This window comes from Bidens hawaiensis, unplaced genomic scaffold (assembly GCF_021521415.1).
Source record: "Bidens hawaiensis isolate Kalapana, Puna unplaced genomic scaffold, B.hawaiensis_p1.1 tig00009621_1, whole genome shotgun sequence".
Taxonomy (NCBI): domain Eukaryota; kingdom Viridiplantae; phylum Streptophyta; class Magnoliopsida; order Asterales; family Asteraceae; genus Bidens; species Bidens hawaiensis.
This window is the reverse complement of record NW_027491721.1, coordinates 790,583-808,762: the sequence shown is the minus strand read 5'-3', so window position 1 is coordinate 808,762 and position 18,180 is coordinate 790,583. Positions and strand designations below refer to the sequence as shown.

Here is an 18,180-nt window from a genome sequence, read left to right as displayed (position 1 = left end):
TTGTGATAGCCAGTCGGCAATTGGCAGAGCTCATAGCACAATGTATAATGGTAAGAATAGACATAGTAGACGTAGACATAATACGGTACGACAACTAATATCTACTGGAATTATCACTGTTGACTACGTGAAGTCAAAGGATAATATTGCGGATCCGCTAACAAAAGGCCTAATTAGAGAGTTAGTTCAGAATTCGTCCATGAGAATGGGACTGAAGCCATTGAAAAATTAAAGTTCATGCGAATGAAACCTAACTCAACAGACTGGAGATCCCAAGAGTTGAGTTCAATAGGAAAACCTAATTGTATAAATTAGTGCGGTCACTGTGTGTGGGGGGGGGGGGATAACCCTACAATTTTAAGAGGGAGTTTACCACGTGGCAATGTAACCTTCCTAGTCCATTCCTAAAAGTGACAAGTGTGAGGCTAAGCATACGACTTTTAATGATTCGACCAAGGTAGTCATACATGGTGAATCACCTATGTGAGAGAGAAGTGGGGTCGCTTCGAAGGGTGTTGTTGGGCACAATACTTAATAGCTCTTGCAGAACCAGGCGCATTTTCATGACCATAACGAACATAACTATGAGGACTTGACTTTGTTAGGGAGAGTCTTGTGTGAAGTGTATTGTCGTCTACACAAACGACAGACGAGTTCAAAGACATCACTGTCTACTCAGAGCCAGTGGGCTAAGTATGCTTCATAAGCAAAGGTTCAAAGGATAACACATACCTATTGTATGCAAGATTCAACTGCTGAAATCTAATCGGAATAATGTTGTTTCGACCTCCATTCATGTGGGGGATTGTTGGAAGTTTTAAGTGTGTGAATGAAGGATGTGGTAAATGCTTGTCCCACATCGGATTGGGAACAAAATAATGAATGGTTTATAAGGTAGTGACCTTACATCCATTTGAATTCTTTATGACATGTTTTACCACAAGTCCTACGCGCGCGCAGGGGGGGGTTGCAAATTTGGGTTTCTGGACTAGAAATTCATCGAACTCGTGCGTACGTCCCGCGGACACGAATGCAACTCCGAAAACCCGAGCCCGCGTGAGACAATTTTTTGAATTTGTTTTTGAAATTCAAAACTGGTCCAGTCAATACAATTAATAATCATTAAGAGAATGATTATGATTTACAGTTTTATAATCTGCACTAATGACCATTATTTGATATTATTATTATTTAATGGTCATTAACAGTATTAATTATTATTATTATTGTGATTGTATGGCTATATAAACCATACCAGCTCTTCAGTTTAGACACACCAACGAACATCACACTTCATCTTCTTCCTACTGCAACAATATTATTTCGTTTTCATTTTCAGGCAAGTGATCGAGTCCGGCAGAGCACCGATTCTGTTTCGAACCGAAGTACCCTGGGAACAGACCGAGAATCTGTTTAAGGGAATTGTGTTAAACACAAGCCCGTTTTACTGTGTCGATTATTTCTTATTTCCTTATTTTCTGGTTATTATTAATACAAGATTTCCAACACGTTGCACTACTTATTTTTTTTTTGAACGTCGACTTTTCTCACAACCCTCTTCAATTTGGAGAACCACGTTGCTCCAATATGACCAGACTATACTATGTTGTCTTAACCAGACCATTTGTCTTCAGAGTTTGGCTTGGTCGTTCCACTGGGAAACCATACAGCCGGTTGTTGTGCCACCACAAGAGCATAGCTCTCTGACGTAACATACAACGGGACTAAAACCCGTGTGGGCTCGGGATTCGAACTGATAACCTCACAAGGCTTAACTCAAATTCTTAATTGTCAATATCCACCCAAAATGCCACAAGTATGGATCAAACTTGGGTATCCGATAAAAAAACCATTTTATTTTTCACCATAAAAAGAAGGGTGTATAATTTAATGAAGTGTTTTTCTTTTTAGCAAATAAAATTTTAATAAAACACTAGCAAAAATACAAAATCTCATATTTGGTAATGAATTAAATCCTATAATTATTATCATTCATCACATATTGTTTCACCATAAAAAAGTGTCACAAAATACATGAGCATTAATTAATTTGATTTCTCATATATAAAATAAAAATAAAGACAATGATGAAGAAAAAGATCACACCAAATTCTTGGTTGGATTTCCATATACACCACCTGTCACTAATCCTCCATTCACTCGTCACAAAAACTCACAATAATAATAATAATAATAATAATAATAATCATAATAATAATAATTAGGGCTCAATTCACCATCATTCAACCTTCAAACAACAAACTTATGATATCATCAGCATTGTGATTGACGATGATCATGGCCAACGGTAGTACTGGTAGTAGTAGTCCATCGTACGGCTGGCCGTTTGACGATTACGACGACGGTGACCGGTTTGACGTAACCGCCGGCATTGACGACGAGCCGTTGGATTTTGACTTGCTCTTCAATTCGATCGGAGAACAACAACAGTCACGTGGTGCCGAGGTAAATTATTATTGTATTTTGACTATTTAGGGTTTGATCGTCTCATTACTATTATTATTATTATTATTATTATTATTATTATTTTTGTCAAACTGTTTGAATGAAGGTTTAGTGATTAGAGTGAATGTATGTAAACCCTAATTAATCCAATTTTGTTGTTCAACATTAACCTTAGTTCAACCCGTGCAGGCTCGTAAAAGCCCCTTTCGGTAATCTCGTTAACATGATAAATTTATATAATTTTAAAAGAAGCTATAGCAAACCATGTTCAAATTAGAGAAAATAATAAAGTGCTTGTTTTTATGGTATAATTTGTGTTAACGTATGAAAAAGTTATGGCGGTTTAAACATAGTGGAGGGAAGTTGGTTTAAAAAGAAATGTATGAGGGGGGCAAGCTGTAAATTACTCTATATATAAACACTAAAGTTCATGTGGATGAGAGCATTCTCAGCTCGTTCCCATTAAATACGTGAGTGAGTTTTGTAAATTATATGATATGGTTATGAGTGGTTGTAAGTAGATGAGAGAGAACATGTTATGTGGGAACATTAAATTTTGGTTTTTACTGTTCACACCGTATAACTTTTTAATATTTTTTTAAAAGTAGTTGTCAGGGGAGGAGAGAGAAATAATAATGATAAAGGTATAAAAAAGTATTATTTAATTGAAAGTGACATGGAAAAGATAATGATTTTTAGTGTAATTATATGGATATGGATAAGGAATGGGCTCTTGTGTCTAAAAGACAAGTTTGCCCCTTAAACTATTAACCACATGCATCAACTGTTGTACAATTAGCAATAATAGTTGCATTACTTAAAATTTAAGATGCTCTTGTGTTATGCAGTATAATATAGTAAAGATAAGTTTGATGCTATTTCTTAGTACTTTATGTTATTTGGATACCGTGTTCACGTGCCGCGTATGAAGATTGAATCATAGGATTGTTATTCTAGGGTGTTACCTCTATAATTGTTTGGGGTGTTAGCCCCACACATGCTGCAAATGTGTACTTGTACAGTTGTACGGTTGCACCACAAATTAAGAGATACTGATACGATAAACTTATATTAAATTGTGTTTCATGATAATATTTTTAACATATGTCTAGATAATTAGTAGTGTGATTATAAGAATTACAATTTAACAACCAGCTAACCAATTCAATGACCGTGTCTTGAACATTGTGCAGAACCTGCAGGCTGATCCACAACCAAGTACTGCACCCTGTAACGAGTCGGCTCATGGGGCTAATGAGCATTTTGAACCTCACAACAATAATCTTTTCGCCTCTCAAACAAACTTACCTGTCACTTATGATACTTTTGATTGGCCGATGTCAGTTTCTGAACATGTTACCCCTTGGTTAGCAAATCATGAAGTTGCTCAAGATTTTTCATTATTCAATAATTATGAAACTAAATCTGAGGTCAATGATACTTTTGGGATACCTGATGGAATGTATTCAGTTACAAACGGCCACCAAACATTGAAGATCCCAGACCCAATGATGAATCTTATTAGTGATGAGTTCTTCATACCGTTTGAGGAACTGTTGTATGTTGGTTCATCAAGTACAAATCATAATGGTAATATTGAATCAGAGGAACATTTAATGCAAAATCTATCAAGAAACATTGCCATAGATTATGAGACTTTACCTGAAGTGGATAAAGAATCTACCAGTGGGCCTCGTGTGTGTGATATGTCAAATAAGAAACAATTGGAGTGTGTAAAGAGTGCTCCAACACTTGTTACTGAACATAAAAAGTCAGATAATGGCTTGTTGGTTCCACTTTTGAGACACCAGGTTTGCTCAAGAATTTTGATTTTCACTTAATATTGAGTTATTAAGCCAAGTTTGTAACTTTTAAGGTTTACTGTAACAGCGAATTGCTTTATCATGGATGTCAAAAAGGGAGACAAAAAGCACGCGCTGCTGTGGAGGGATTCTTGCTGATGATCAAGTTTCTATTCATATTTCCTTTCAATTTATTATATATAATTCAGTCTTGTTTAATAATGTAGTGTAGGGCTGTTCAAAAAGCTCATAGCTTGCTTGGGAAAAGGTTGCTTGAAATTGGCTTGTTTGTAAACGAGTCAAGTCGATCCCAAGCCAAGGTAAGCTTGGCTTGTTGGCTCGCTTGCTGGTTCGTTTAAATTAAAGCCCAAATTTTTATATATAGACATTATAACCCGAAAATATATATCCAAATTTTAATATATATATTATAATTTTGCAGTTTATTATTTATGAATTAAGTTTATGTTAATAATATTACTTTTTTTATATGTCAATATGTGTTAAAATACAAAATTATTTTTTATTTTAAAAATAAATGAGCTGACTCGATGAGCCATGAGTCGGCTTAAACTTTTTACGAGTGGAGCCCGAGCCAAGGTTTACTTGGCTCGTTTAAATTAAAGCGCAAATATTAATATATTATATTATAGCTCAAAATCAATCAATCAATCAATCAAACCCAGTAATATATATTAGAACTCAAAAGTATAACCCAAATTTTAATATATATAAATTATTAATTTTGTAGTTATTAATTATGCATTACGTGTATGCTAAAAATAATATTTTTTTTATATATCAGCATGTGCATAAATATAAATTATTTTAAAACAATAAACGAGCTTGCTTGTAGCCGAGCCGAACCGAACGGCCCTGCTGCAGTGTATGTGATTAAAAATATAAAATTAGTTAATTTCAAAATCATCAAGTAATAAAAAACATTAAATTGAATTAAATGTTAAATGAGCTGGCTTGATGAGCCACAAGCTGATCTCTAGCTCAACATTTCAGCTCTTTAAGGTAAATGAGCCGAGCCTGAGCCCAACCTGGCTCGTCTCGGCTCGTTTACAACCCTACTATATAGTGTATTTGAATCTTTTATTTCTCATCAATCATCCTCTTTAACCACTGTGGTTACTATCTTGCAGGGACTTGGTAAAACCGTATCGGCAATTGCCCTTATATTAAAGGAAAGATCACCTCCATCCTCTAGTCTCTCCAGCATTCAAACAAAAGATAAAAAAGTAGAAACTTTATATTTAGACGAAGACGAACACACAAACCGTTCGGTTCATCCAACAACCAGCCTATCTGCATGCACACTCATTGTATGCCCTACAAGTGTCCTTCGTCAATGGTGCGAAGAATTACAAAACAAAGTAGCTAACGAAGCGAATCTTTCCGTTTTAGTATATTATGGAGTAAACCGTACCAAAGATCCTGTTGGATTAACCAAATACGACGTCATCATCACGACATATGCAATTGTAAGCATGGAGGTACCAAAGCAACCATTTGATGAAGATGATGATGAAACCAAGATTAAAATCTCACCAACCAAAAAAAGAAAATATCCGCCAACCGAATCAACTGCTTGTCCTCTAGCTAAGTTGAGGTGGTTTAGAGTGTATTAGATGAGGCGCAAAGTATTAAAAATTATAAAACGCAAGTGGCTCGTGCGTGTTGGGGGCTTAGAGCTAAACGAAGATGGTGCTTATCAGGAACTCCTATACAAAACTCCATTGATGATTTGTATAGTTACTTTCGGTTTTTAAAATATGACCCGTATTCTGTATATAAAAAGTTTTGTACCCAAATAAAGGCCCCGATTCAAAGGAATCCGAACCTTGGGTATAAAAAGTTGCAGCTTATTTTAAAGACTATCATGCTTCGTCGCACAAAAGGTTCACATTATAAAATTTGTGCCTTTTTATATTCCTTCTAAGTGTTTAATGGAATAAATTTGATTTATTTGTAACATTTTTTTTTTGGGTAGGTACTCTTCTTAAGGGAGAACCAATTATCTCATTGCCACCGAAAACTATTATTTTGAAAAGAGTTGACTTTAGCGCTGAGGAGCGCAGTTTTTACCAGAGTCTTGAGGCCGAAGCACGTGCTCTGTTTGAAGTATGTTTTTTAGCTTCTTTATTCCTGGATAATTTAGTGTTATACAAATACTATCTTAACTTTTTATATGGTATTTGTTTAAAGTTTATTTCTTTTGGGCTAAAAACTGCTTTTAATCATTTATATATAGTCGGATCTTTACTTTGTGATCATGCAAAACCAATTTTTGTGCCATTTTCTTTTTTACTTTGTGATGCTATTTTTTTCATGGCGTTTATTACTTGGGATGTAAACGAGCCGAGCCAGGGCTTGTCTTAGCTCGAGGTCGGGTTGTTAAGATCGAGTTCAGCTGGTTTTGAGCTTTAGTTCTAAAGTTTGAGCTGGGCTCGTTCATTATATATTTTTTAGTTTTTATACAATTTTAATAGCCATTTATATCATAATTTATATTTAACAATAATTGTTATATAATATATATTTATTTAAATTAATAAATATAATAGGCTTGTTTTGAGCTTTATTTTTAAAGTTTGAGCTCGACTCATTTTTTATTTTTAAATCATTATATTTAAACTTTATATATATATATTTTTATATATATAACTAAAAATGAAATGTTATATAACATAAAATATATATTTAAGTCATATCATAATTAGGCAATAAATATATTAAATCAAAATTATATAAATTATAGGCTCGTCTTGACTCGCGAGGCAGCTCGAGGTTGATGAGTGAAGCTCTGGCTCATGCTCGTTTATTAAACAAGCTACTTTTTAGGATCAAGCTCGTTTAAGCTTGGCTGGATTCAAGGTTTTTCGAGCCGATCTCGAGTAGCTCATGAGCTGTCTTGCTCGTTTAAACGTCTCGTACTATTTTGTTAGCTATGTAAATGTAAATAGGTTAAGCTAATTGTCGAAAATCTGTAAACATACTAGACTATTCTTTCTATCTTTTTTTTTATATATAGTTTCAATTTTAGAATTATAACATTTAACTTCTTAATTTCAGAAATATGCTGCAGCTGGAACGGTCAAAGAAAACTATGTAAACATATTATTAATGCTTTTACGCCTTCGTCAAGCATGTGATCACCCTTTACTTGTTAAACGATGTGGCTCGAGTAGTTACCGGAGGAGGTTATCTGTTGAAAAGGCAAAACAACTTCCTCAACAAAAACTAAACCGTCTTTTAAACTGTTTAGAAGCTTCATTAGCAATTTGCAGCATATGTAATGTATGTACATCATTTCTCTTCACCCATTATATATAGTGTTAATAAATAATATCATAAGCAGGGGTGTAAAGGGCCGAGCCCGTTTCGAGCTCTTTTTTAAAAGCTCAAGTCCGGCTCGTTTATTATTAAGTAATTAATTAATATACAATTTTAGTTATTTTTTAATACTTTGAGAAAACCCTTATACAAGCCTAAGCAAGGCTCGACCTTGTGCGTGTAGTACCTTAAATGAGCCAATACTTGGCTCGAGCTCGAGTATGCAGTGTGAAATTAATACATAGAAGTCCATAAAATTCAAAAATGAAAAATACACAAGGCTTGAGCTCGGACTCAGTTGAGCTTTATTTGAGACTCGGGCTCGGCGATAAGGCTCGTCTCGTTTCGAGCTTTTTATCAATCCGATCTTGACTCGCGAGCGATGCGGCTTGTTTCAACCCTTAAATTTATAGCAACCCACATACTTTCTCATTTTTTTCTGAACGGTTCCTAAACATAATTTTAGTGCATATCCCCGCACGTGTTAAAAAACATGAAAAAGTTCCTCAACTCAATTTTGCTATCTTAAAGTCCCCAAACTTGTCTAAACTCTAAAGACTAAAATGCATGTACTTGTCAAAAAAATATTTAAATAATGACCCGTGATTTTAAAATTTGTAAAGATTTGATAAATAAAAAACATTTTTTTTGCTTTTTGCATTTAAATAAATATATATATTATATAATTTTATTTCAATTCTTTGTTTTCACAAGTACATGCATTCTAGACGGATATAAGGACTTCAATATAGCAAAATTGTGTTGAATATTTTTTTCGTGTTTATTGACTTGTGCAGGGACTTTTATATGTCAAAATTATGTTGAGTGACTTTTTCATGAAAAATGAGAAAGTATATGGATTTTTTACAATATCAACCCTTGTAAACAAGGAAAGTTTTCATTTATATATTTCACTCTTTATCTTATTTGTATAAATAATTCTCTAGGACCCGCCAGAAGACGCGGTTGTAACAACTTGTGAACACGTATTCTGCAATCAATGCATCCTTGAACATCTTTCAAGTGACGAAAACGAGTGTCCGCATTCAGAATGCAAAACGATTCTTAACAAATCCTCGGTCCTCTGTAAATCAACACTTATAGCATCGATCAGTGACCGTGATTCAGTGGATTCCAGTCAACCAGTTGACTCGTTGAAAATTGAGGCTGCAAAGGCACTTGATTCCTCAAAAATGAAAGCTGTCATTGAAGTCCTTAAATCTATAACCGTGAATGATCATAATATTAAGGAGAAAGCAATTGTGTTTTCACAGTGGACCGGGATGCTAGATTTGATTGAAGTTTGTCTTAAAGATTCGTCAATCGGTTATAGGAGACTTGACGGGACAATGTCGGTTGTTGCCCGAGATAAAGCAGTGAAGGATTTTAACAAGCTTCCTGAGGTATGTGTGCGGGACTGGGTGACGGGTCAATTGGGTTCGGGTCAAAATGGATATTTTGTGCAGGTCAACTTGGTCCAGTTTGGGATTTTTACCGAGTTTCACATGTTTTTAGCTATTTTTAATTTTTTCCTGTTTGGCATGTTAGAGAGAAACATAATTTGAATTAGGGTTTTGTACGAGGCTAAAAGCCATACCAAGGAGGCTCGGGCTTGTCTCTCTCTCTCTCTCTCTCTCTCTCTCTCACACACACACACATATATATATATATATTAAAACTAAATATAATATATGTAACATACATATAATGCAGAATTTGTAAATTACGAAATTCATAATTTATATATCTATATAGTGGATATATTAAATCACAAGTTTATATACGTGTAAATAAACAAATTAGATATATATATGTAATAACCAATTTACATATGTGTAAAAACTAATTTCAGTAATTGTAATCATAAAATTAACCATACTTGTTATGATTTGACTTATAATTATGATTTGACTTATAATTATAAAATTCTGTTTTTGTAGGTGAGTGTTATAATTATGTCATTGAAAGCGGCTAGTCTAGGGTTAAACATGGTTGCTGCTTGTCATGTGATTCTGCTGGATATCTGGTGGAACCCAACGATAGAGGATCAAGCAATTGATAGGGCCCACCGGATAGGCCAAACCCGTCCAGTTACAGTTTTGCGCTTCACTGTTAAAGATACTGTCGAAGATCGTATTTTAGCTCTTCAGTTATTAAAAAACACCGAACGTTTTATACAAAAATATGGTTGCCAGTTAACCACATTTATACTATTAGTATTTTCTGAAATCCTTGTTAAATGCACATACTAATTACCGTAGGGGTGTTAACGAGCCGAGTCGTTTAAGTTGAGAGAGCTCAAGCTCATTAATAGTTATTCAAGCTTGAGCTCGGCTCGTTTTCTCTTCTTTATATATAATTATCTTATTTTTATGCATGTATTATTAGTTTTTAATATTATAAATTTATATCTATACACAAATAAATATATTATCTGTTTATTTTTCATAATATTTATAATAGTATTTATTATTTGTTATATAAAATATTTACTTAAATAACAGACTCGTAGCACTAGTTAAAATTGATATGTGAAACCCGGCCCGGCTCGTTTAAGTTAAGAGAGCTTGAGATGAGCTCATTATTAGTTTTTTCAAGCTCAAGCTTTATGCATTTACCACTTATTAAATATATTAGTATCTTATATTTATGGATATATATCTATTTTTTATAATTATAATTTTCTTTGGTGTGTGTGTCTATATATATTATTTAGTTATTTTGTTCATAATATTTTATACAATAGTATATGTACGTAATTGTGTATATGTCAAGCTTGAGATATGAAGCTCTAGCTCAAGCTCATTTATAAATGAGTTTCAATTTAAACTCGAGCTTTTAGCAAGCCGAACATGAGTAGCTCATGAACGGCTCGGCTCGTTTACACACCCCTACTGAATTACTAATTGAGTTTAATCATCTTTTGCAGAAAAAGAAAAGAAAAATGGTGGCATCAGCAATTGGAGACGACAATAATGGTGGCTCGCAAACTCGCCTTACTTTTTCTGACATGCAATATCTATTTCAAGCATAGTACCGGGTACCTTCATCATTAACCGTGTTGATATGTTAGATGGTTCTTTTGGATGCTGATTGATTGTCGTTGTCAATCAACGACTATCAAATTATATTAGTCTCTTAAGAAGGAAAAGAGTTTTTGGTTTTGCTTGATGGAGATGATTAGTAGTCTTAGAATGATCTCAACTTTCTCCCATGATTTTAATTATAGCTTATTGGATGAAAACTTTATTATTCTATTTAATCTTAAAAGATCTCAGTGTGTCCTTTTTTCTTAAGGATGAATACAACCAATTGTTAGTTAATATGTATGGGAATACTTTACATTTAGCAACAATATATAGATACCGGTCCGTTCAATATTTTATCAAATATATATTTGAAGTCATATTAGAAATTCTGTATGTTTAGTGAGAGCGGAAGAAAATGTCGACGCTATATACACCAGTAAATATAAATTTAGTTTCTCATGAGGTTTAATCACTAGGTTTTAAGATATAATAGCTAATTAGGGAAAGCTGAAATTTCAGAAAAAAATTACATGTCAACAACAAATGTATGGTTTTATATAAGTAATTATGATTATAATAACTAGTGTGGTAATGTTTTCATTATAAAGAGTAATGCCATCAATGATCTCTTTCACTTACCAAACACTAAAAGTAAAATTTTAGGTGCCAATTTTGTGAAGAAAGATGACAAGGGAAAGTAGGATCACCAAGGGAGCTCAAGACTGTGTTTGGATGGAATCCACCAATGCCTTGTTGAGTTGGGTTCAACAAAGAGATGAATGAACCATTCCGGTCCATCATTCCGCTGATGTCATCATCCGAATGAAACCTTTTCTCGGCCGAATCAAGATTCCAATAGTGAGTAGTCGGGTATGAGCGTTTCCCGGGGTTCAAAATTATCGAAGAAACACCGGATTTCAATGAGGAACTTGAAGAACCGAGTTTGGATATTGAGTTGCTTTGTCGCATTCTTGATCCCTCTTCATTGTTAAAGAGTTCAAAGTAAGTTTCTTGATTGTTTTCGATCAATCCGTTGGAGTTTGTAGCCTTGAGAGCAATCATGTTTTCCATGTAGTCATGGTCCATATCTGTGTCTGTCGGTCTACTCGTGTTGTTCTTCTTATAAATACGACACAAAATCCATTCGCCGAGCTACATATATATACAAAGTTATACAAAACGAATCTTGAATCTGTAGTAACATAATAGAGATTGACAATGTACCCGTAAAGAGTTCTTTTTGTTTGATAGATTGACGGCTGGTGACTTATAAGAAGCATTTTCGACAAGTCGATATTCATGCATGATCTAATTGGTTTTAATCCCTTTTGGCGGCTTTCCTCCATAGAAAACGAGTGCCTTCTTAACTCCAACCTTTTGATCTCCGGTCGATGATAAAATCGGTCTATCGGTTCCAGTAGCTTTCCAATACCCCGATGTGGCAGCGCGATTAGGTCTCATTCCATTAGGGTATTTCCTATCGCGTGGGCTAAAATAGCTTTGTCTAATCAAAGAAAATGAAAAACACATGATTATGCGGTTAAAATATATGATTAATAACTAAACCGAGTCAACACGGGGGTAAAGAGGGTTACTTGGTAGCTCCCATGGATCAAACTTGTAAAGATCAACCTCGGCTATGATGGCAACGGGCAAAGGGATCGAAGAAGCTTTCTTCTTTAGGTAATGAATGACTAGTTCTTCGTCTGTTGGATGAACCGAAACCCGGGTGGGAGATTCGGGTATTGTGAACATGTCGATGAACCCGTGCTTTCCATCTTTAAAGGTTTTTATTTGGTGGTTTTGATGTTGTGAAATGTTTGTAAAATGTTGATCAAGAAATATGATCAAATGACATAATGTTTAAAATCCTAAATATGTAACAATATTTATTATGTGTGAAGAAGGTGGCCCACTTGAAGCCATTGGTGATTTGACACGTGTAAAGAGGCAGGGTTGGTGTGGGTCCCGTTTCATGAATTTAAGGTGTTAAGTTTTCATTGTCATGCTTTTGTTGTGTTAACACTTCACAAACAAAATTCCTTTAAAACACCATTAATCGTACATCAATATATGTTATGCATGTAGCTTTAAACCGTCAAAACAAAATATAAATAAATAAAATTAAATAAGATTAAATATTTCGTTATTTGGCTTCGATTTTTAACTGGTTTGTTATCAAATATGAAATATTTTATATATATCTAACCAGTTATCGTGTTATTAAAACACTAATATTTATCATAACCGTCACCATCACCATCAACGCTTTCAACGAAAGTGATCATCGATTCATCTCAATAAGTTTTAGTCATCCGTAAGACCTAAAATTTTATACAAAAACAAAATTCGTGGATTCTTATAGAAGACTTCGAGAATGGAAAGATGATACTATCCGCTCGTTTGAGATGTCATTTTTCATCATGTGTGTATTGTATTTATTGTTTCAAGTCTACATCAAACGATACGAGAAATATTGATATTGATTTGTGATCTTGATTTAGCATATACTGTCATTTCTTTGAATAGTCAAGTTAATCTCTAGCAAAAATTTGATGTTACACCTCAACTACCTTGTTCAAGCTCATAAATCATAAACTACATAATTATAATTGATAATTGAAATTAGCTTAAATTGTTAAATTAAAGTATTTATATTGTAAATGTGAGAAACACCGGTGTAAAAAGTATTTATATTGTAATTCATACCCGACAAAATTAGGAGAGAATATGTAATTAACACTGATGTAAAAAGTATTTATATTGTAAACGTGAGAAACACTTGTCATGCACTCTATTTGTAAATATGTATATTTAAAAACTAATCGACAAGCAACATGTTTCTAAAAGTGTAAATCACTCTCACCATGTTTGTTTATGCTTAAAAGAAATAAAGTTGGCACCAAAGAGATGATAGTGTAGCTCTAGGAGCATATATGATGTATATTGTCTCGAACTAAATGTTTTAGAAGCCGTTAAATATGAGAAAATAACAGATTTGACCAACCCAAGTTATAAGAATAACATTGAATTTTTAGATTTTCCAATATATAGAAGAACCAATTGTGCAATTAAACGTGTCTTGATTTTGCCTAGTTAGCTAGACTTTATGGGTATATCTCGCTGACTAGGAGATATACAGTAAATTATCATATATCTCCTAGTCAACGAGACATATCCATATGTCTCGTTGACTAGAAGAGAGGACGAGAAAGTCCGTAAATTATGAGAATGTCTCCTCCAAAAATAATAAAAAGAATATCTCACTATATTAAAAAAATGGAAAAATTATAAAAAATTTCCATGTATTAAAAAGAAAAAAGAAAATATAGTTCATTTTTCTATGTATGCGAGATAAAAGTATACCAGTAATATACGAATTAATAGGAATAATATACAAGCTCGCATAAACCTTTTCAATCAAATACCAAACGTACGTGATACCGAAGAAAAAAAGAGTATACTGATAATATATACACAAATTGAAAATTTGTATATTATTTAGAGTGGCAGAACCAGAAAATTTCAAGCGCGGTCGTAATAGGGTACGCCAATTATTTTAGAACACACACACCTACATTCATTGCAACATATGTATCTCAAAACAAACAAATCAAACAGCCCACTGTCTACAAATTAGACTCCTACAATCATAAACTGAAAACAAGCTGCAATTAAACATAACATGGCTTTAAGAAACCTATTCCAGCTCCATGACTCGGCTTCGAGCCCGTCCATTAACACTTAGTACACCCTACTAAGTTATTTTGTATCTAGGGTGTCTGTAAGCGCGACAACGCATGGAATACATTTCCTTAAATTTCTTAGCATCATACGTTAGATATTTATTGTTTGATCCTTCTTCAAACTCGAAACTAAATGCAGGTGCTAACTCTCTCCCCATCGCTTGAAAATAAGCCATACTGTAAACACGAGTAACGTCACCAACAAGAATATATGCTAATTTGAACGATTAGGAAAACGAATACTTTACTTACCATAATTAATATTTCCCATCCGATATATTCTTAACCCGGCCCCATAACTCAAGTTGCATATAGCCACCGATGCAGACCGCGGGTTCAGGCAACTCGATCAGTTGAAATTGGTTTTTCTGATTCTAATGAAATATGTCACATTGTTACATGAGTAGTGCAAATATATTCTTGACAAAATTACAAATTTTTGCTGATTTATAAATAAGGTTCTTTAAAAAGTTTACTTTCACTCGATGTCCTTTATGTGAAAATTACCTCGTTTTTAGTCCTTTTGACTAACGACGATCCATTTTTTCAGTTAAGTCTTGGCATGTGCCATGCATGCGAGCAAAAGGGTAATTTCCACCCTTATTAATAAATAGTATTTGCCCTCACATGCATGACACATGCCAAGACTTAACTGAAAAAATGGATGGGCGTTAGTCAAAAGGACCAAAAACGAGGTAATTTATCACATAAATGACAGCGAGTAAAAGTAAACTTTTTAAAGGATTTGATCTATAAGCAAACTATGTTTAAAGGACAAAATTTGTAATTATGTCTATGTTTTTTTAAACTTATCAATGAAAAATGAACTCACCATAGGGAAAATAGGTGATGTGTATGTCCAAATAAACTTGTCATCTGCACATTCTTGTGCCTTAATGAAATCATAATTCAACTCTTTCAAAGATTTCGGATGACCCATTCGGAATCGCACAAATCGACAGTGGGCCGAGAAATCCGTTTCACACAAACCTGCGGCTCAATATGAATGAATGCCATTTAGATCTAAGTCTGTAAATGAACCAAAAGTTCGGCTGGAAGTTTATTTATTTAATAAACGAACGAACATGAACACATATTGTTCGTTCATTTATGTTCATTTATAGTTGTTCATATATATTCATTTGAATGGTTTATGTTTCTCTATGTTCATTTAAATGTGTTCAATTATGTTTGTTTTTGTTCAATTATGCTCATGAACTGTTCATTTAGATTTTAAATAAATGAAAACGAACATGATCATATTTTAAACGAGAGTAAAGTGCCAAAATCATCCCTGAGGTTTGGTCGATTATGCGATTTTAGTCCAAAAATGTAATTTTTTGCATTTGAACCACTGAGGTTTCTCACTTTTTGTCAATATCGTCCAAATTGCTAACTTTATTAGTTTTTTAACATTAAATGAAGGGTAAAACTGTCTTTTTGATTGATTTATTTTTTGACCGATTCATTCATTCTTGTTAAATAACTCCTTCTCCCTCATTCAATATCTACAAAGTACAAACCCTAATTTCCTTTAGTTTACTTGTATTATAAATTGAATATATTAGTTATTTTAGTTTAACTTAATTAAATTATTATTTTTGAACGGCATAAAACTTAACATTTCACTTAATTTAATTGTAGATTGTATATGCTAGTTTTCTTTTTCGTTTTAAATACAAAAATAAACTATAGAATAAACTATTAGGTAAAAAGACCAAAATAACCCTGACTTAACGTTAAAAAATAACTGAGTTAGTGATTTGGACGACATTGGCACAAAATTGGAAACCTCAGTGGTTCAATTGCAAAAAAATCATTTTTGGACTAAAATCGCATATTCGGCCAAACCTCAGGGACGATTTTGGCACTTTACTCTTTAAACAAACTAACATGTACACCAAATATTTGTTCAAGTGTTCATGTTCGTTTAAAGCTAAATGAGTGAACACGAACATACCCGTGTTCGTGTTCGCTTGGTTCGTTTAAAGGCCTAGTAGTGGGTGCTAAGTCGTGTCGGATTTTTTTATGGCAGGGGTCCATTATGAAGCATAACCAAAATTTTATGGGGCGATCGGGATTTTAGCGTTCAAAACTTCAAATAACACTAAATTTTTTATGGAGGGCCCATTCTTATAATGTATGTCTGCCACTGGTTTGCATATTGGTGGGTTCAACCCAAACTCCACACGGCTATTCGCGGGTTGATATGAATGCGACCTGTTTAACTCAAACTTATTTTTTATATTTTTGTGTATTATATTAGTAGTTTAGTACTTCAAATTTACATTTTATAACATAGATACGAGTGTATATGAAAACGTTACATTAATAAAAATAAATGTAAAAATAAAAATAAATAAATTTGTTAAACTGGTCAACCTACAAACCTATCTAGTTGACATGAGCACGACCTACTTAGCTAAACAGGTTCATGGTTCAACCTCAAACTGTTTACATTAAAGAATATGTCAAGGGATCAGGAAAGGCAAACCTTGGAAAGGATGCAACAAAACCTGGATCACGACACAAAAACTAGGCATCACTTTGTATATCAACGTCTCGGGTGTTTCGGGGTCATAACTTCCTTTGCTTGACCAGTAATTACCTTCAACGTATGGTTCTGGTCTTTACAGAGATCATAGTATTCTTAAAAGTTTCTTCTGGGTAGTTGTTTGTGCTGGAGGCGCTCACGGGGGCCTCAATGCAATAAGCCACGTTAAATGAGTTGATGGCCTTGAAAAGAGAAGCGTAGGCCCAATGATCTCTCAGAGTGTCAACCGAGTTGTCATGACAACTCGGTTGGACTATATGAGTAATGCAAGCGAGCTCTGGATATTTTGCCGTACAGAGCTTCTTGCTAAGTCCATTAGAAACCACTATATTTTTGATACATGAAAGTTAATAAATACGGAGTAATAAATCTAATGATACATTATTATTTATTATTAATAAAGGTTTAAATATAGAAAGTGGAATAATACACACCAATATTCTGTCAGTGTCGAGAAACAGCAGATGCGCGCAACAGGTCGGTTGATTTATCGAGATATGTAAATACTTTGAGTGCTATGTCGGGTTCAAGGCATTTCAAGAAATCGATTGCAATCGGAGTCTCATCCATGTTACGTAAGGATTTTAATTCTGGTTGATGGGTTAAAATTAGGTTTGGTCAATTTCATCAAGAACAAAGAATGAATCAATGGTTGTCAAATAAATTTAATATATATATATATATTAAATATATTATAATGGTGTACATAATGTTTCAACAAGAACTAGACTACATGTTAAATTTCAAAAATGGACACACATCATGGTTTCAAACCAAGAAAACACTAGATGTGAAAAGGTCTAAAAATATCATACCAAAAATGAAAAGACTTCTCACAAACCAACATTTTTTTAAAAAACAATTCTCACAACTATGATGATTCATGCAAATTTCCATACTAACTACGGTTTTTTTAGGGATGGCAATGAAACCCGAACCCGGTCGGAAAACCCGAAACCCGACATAAATGGGTCGGGTAATACCCAACCCATTAGGGCTTGGGACGGGTTTGGGATTAATTTTAAAAATTTTCGCGGGTTTGGGACGGGTTTGGGATTTCTAATATACCCGATTACCCGACCCGATTACCTGATAACAAAAACCCATTTACCCGATTATATACCCAATGTACCCGATATAGCTTATTATATTATATATATACTATATTCCAAATAAATTATTTGTCGAAACTTATTTATGTTAATTATTTGTGATATTTTATCTTTATGGTAACCATCTTT

The 18,180-nt window shown here is 33.7% G+C and overlaps 3 pseudogenes across 1 annotated transcript; 1 reads left to right on the top strand and 2 right to left on the bottom strand.

Annotated features, from left to right (window-relative positions):
• Window positions 1-2,065: 2,065 nt before the first annotated feature.
• On the top strand, window positions 2,066-9,862 carry LOC143533159 (helicase-like transcription factor CHR28; annotated as a pseudogene). The gene is made up of 8 exons (XR_013135306.1): window positions 2,066-2,466; window positions 3,660-4,277; window positions 4,357-4,434; window positions 5,420-6,175; window positions 6,268-6,398; window positions 7,350-7,574; window positions 8,558-9,013; window positions 9,551-9,862. The product of XR_013135306.1 is annotated as a helicase-like transcription factor CHR28 (transcript).
• Window positions 9,863-11,239: 1,377 nt separating this feature from the next.
• LOC143533171 (NAC transcription factor 56-like) lies at window positions 11,240-12,417 on the bottom strand (annotated as a pseudogene).
• A 1,611-nt stretch (window positions 12,418-14,028) lies between these two features.
• On the bottom strand, window positions 14,029-17,509 carry LOC143533158 (F-box protein At4g00755-like; annotated as a pseudogene).
• Window positions 17,510-18,180: the final 671 nt, after the last annotated feature.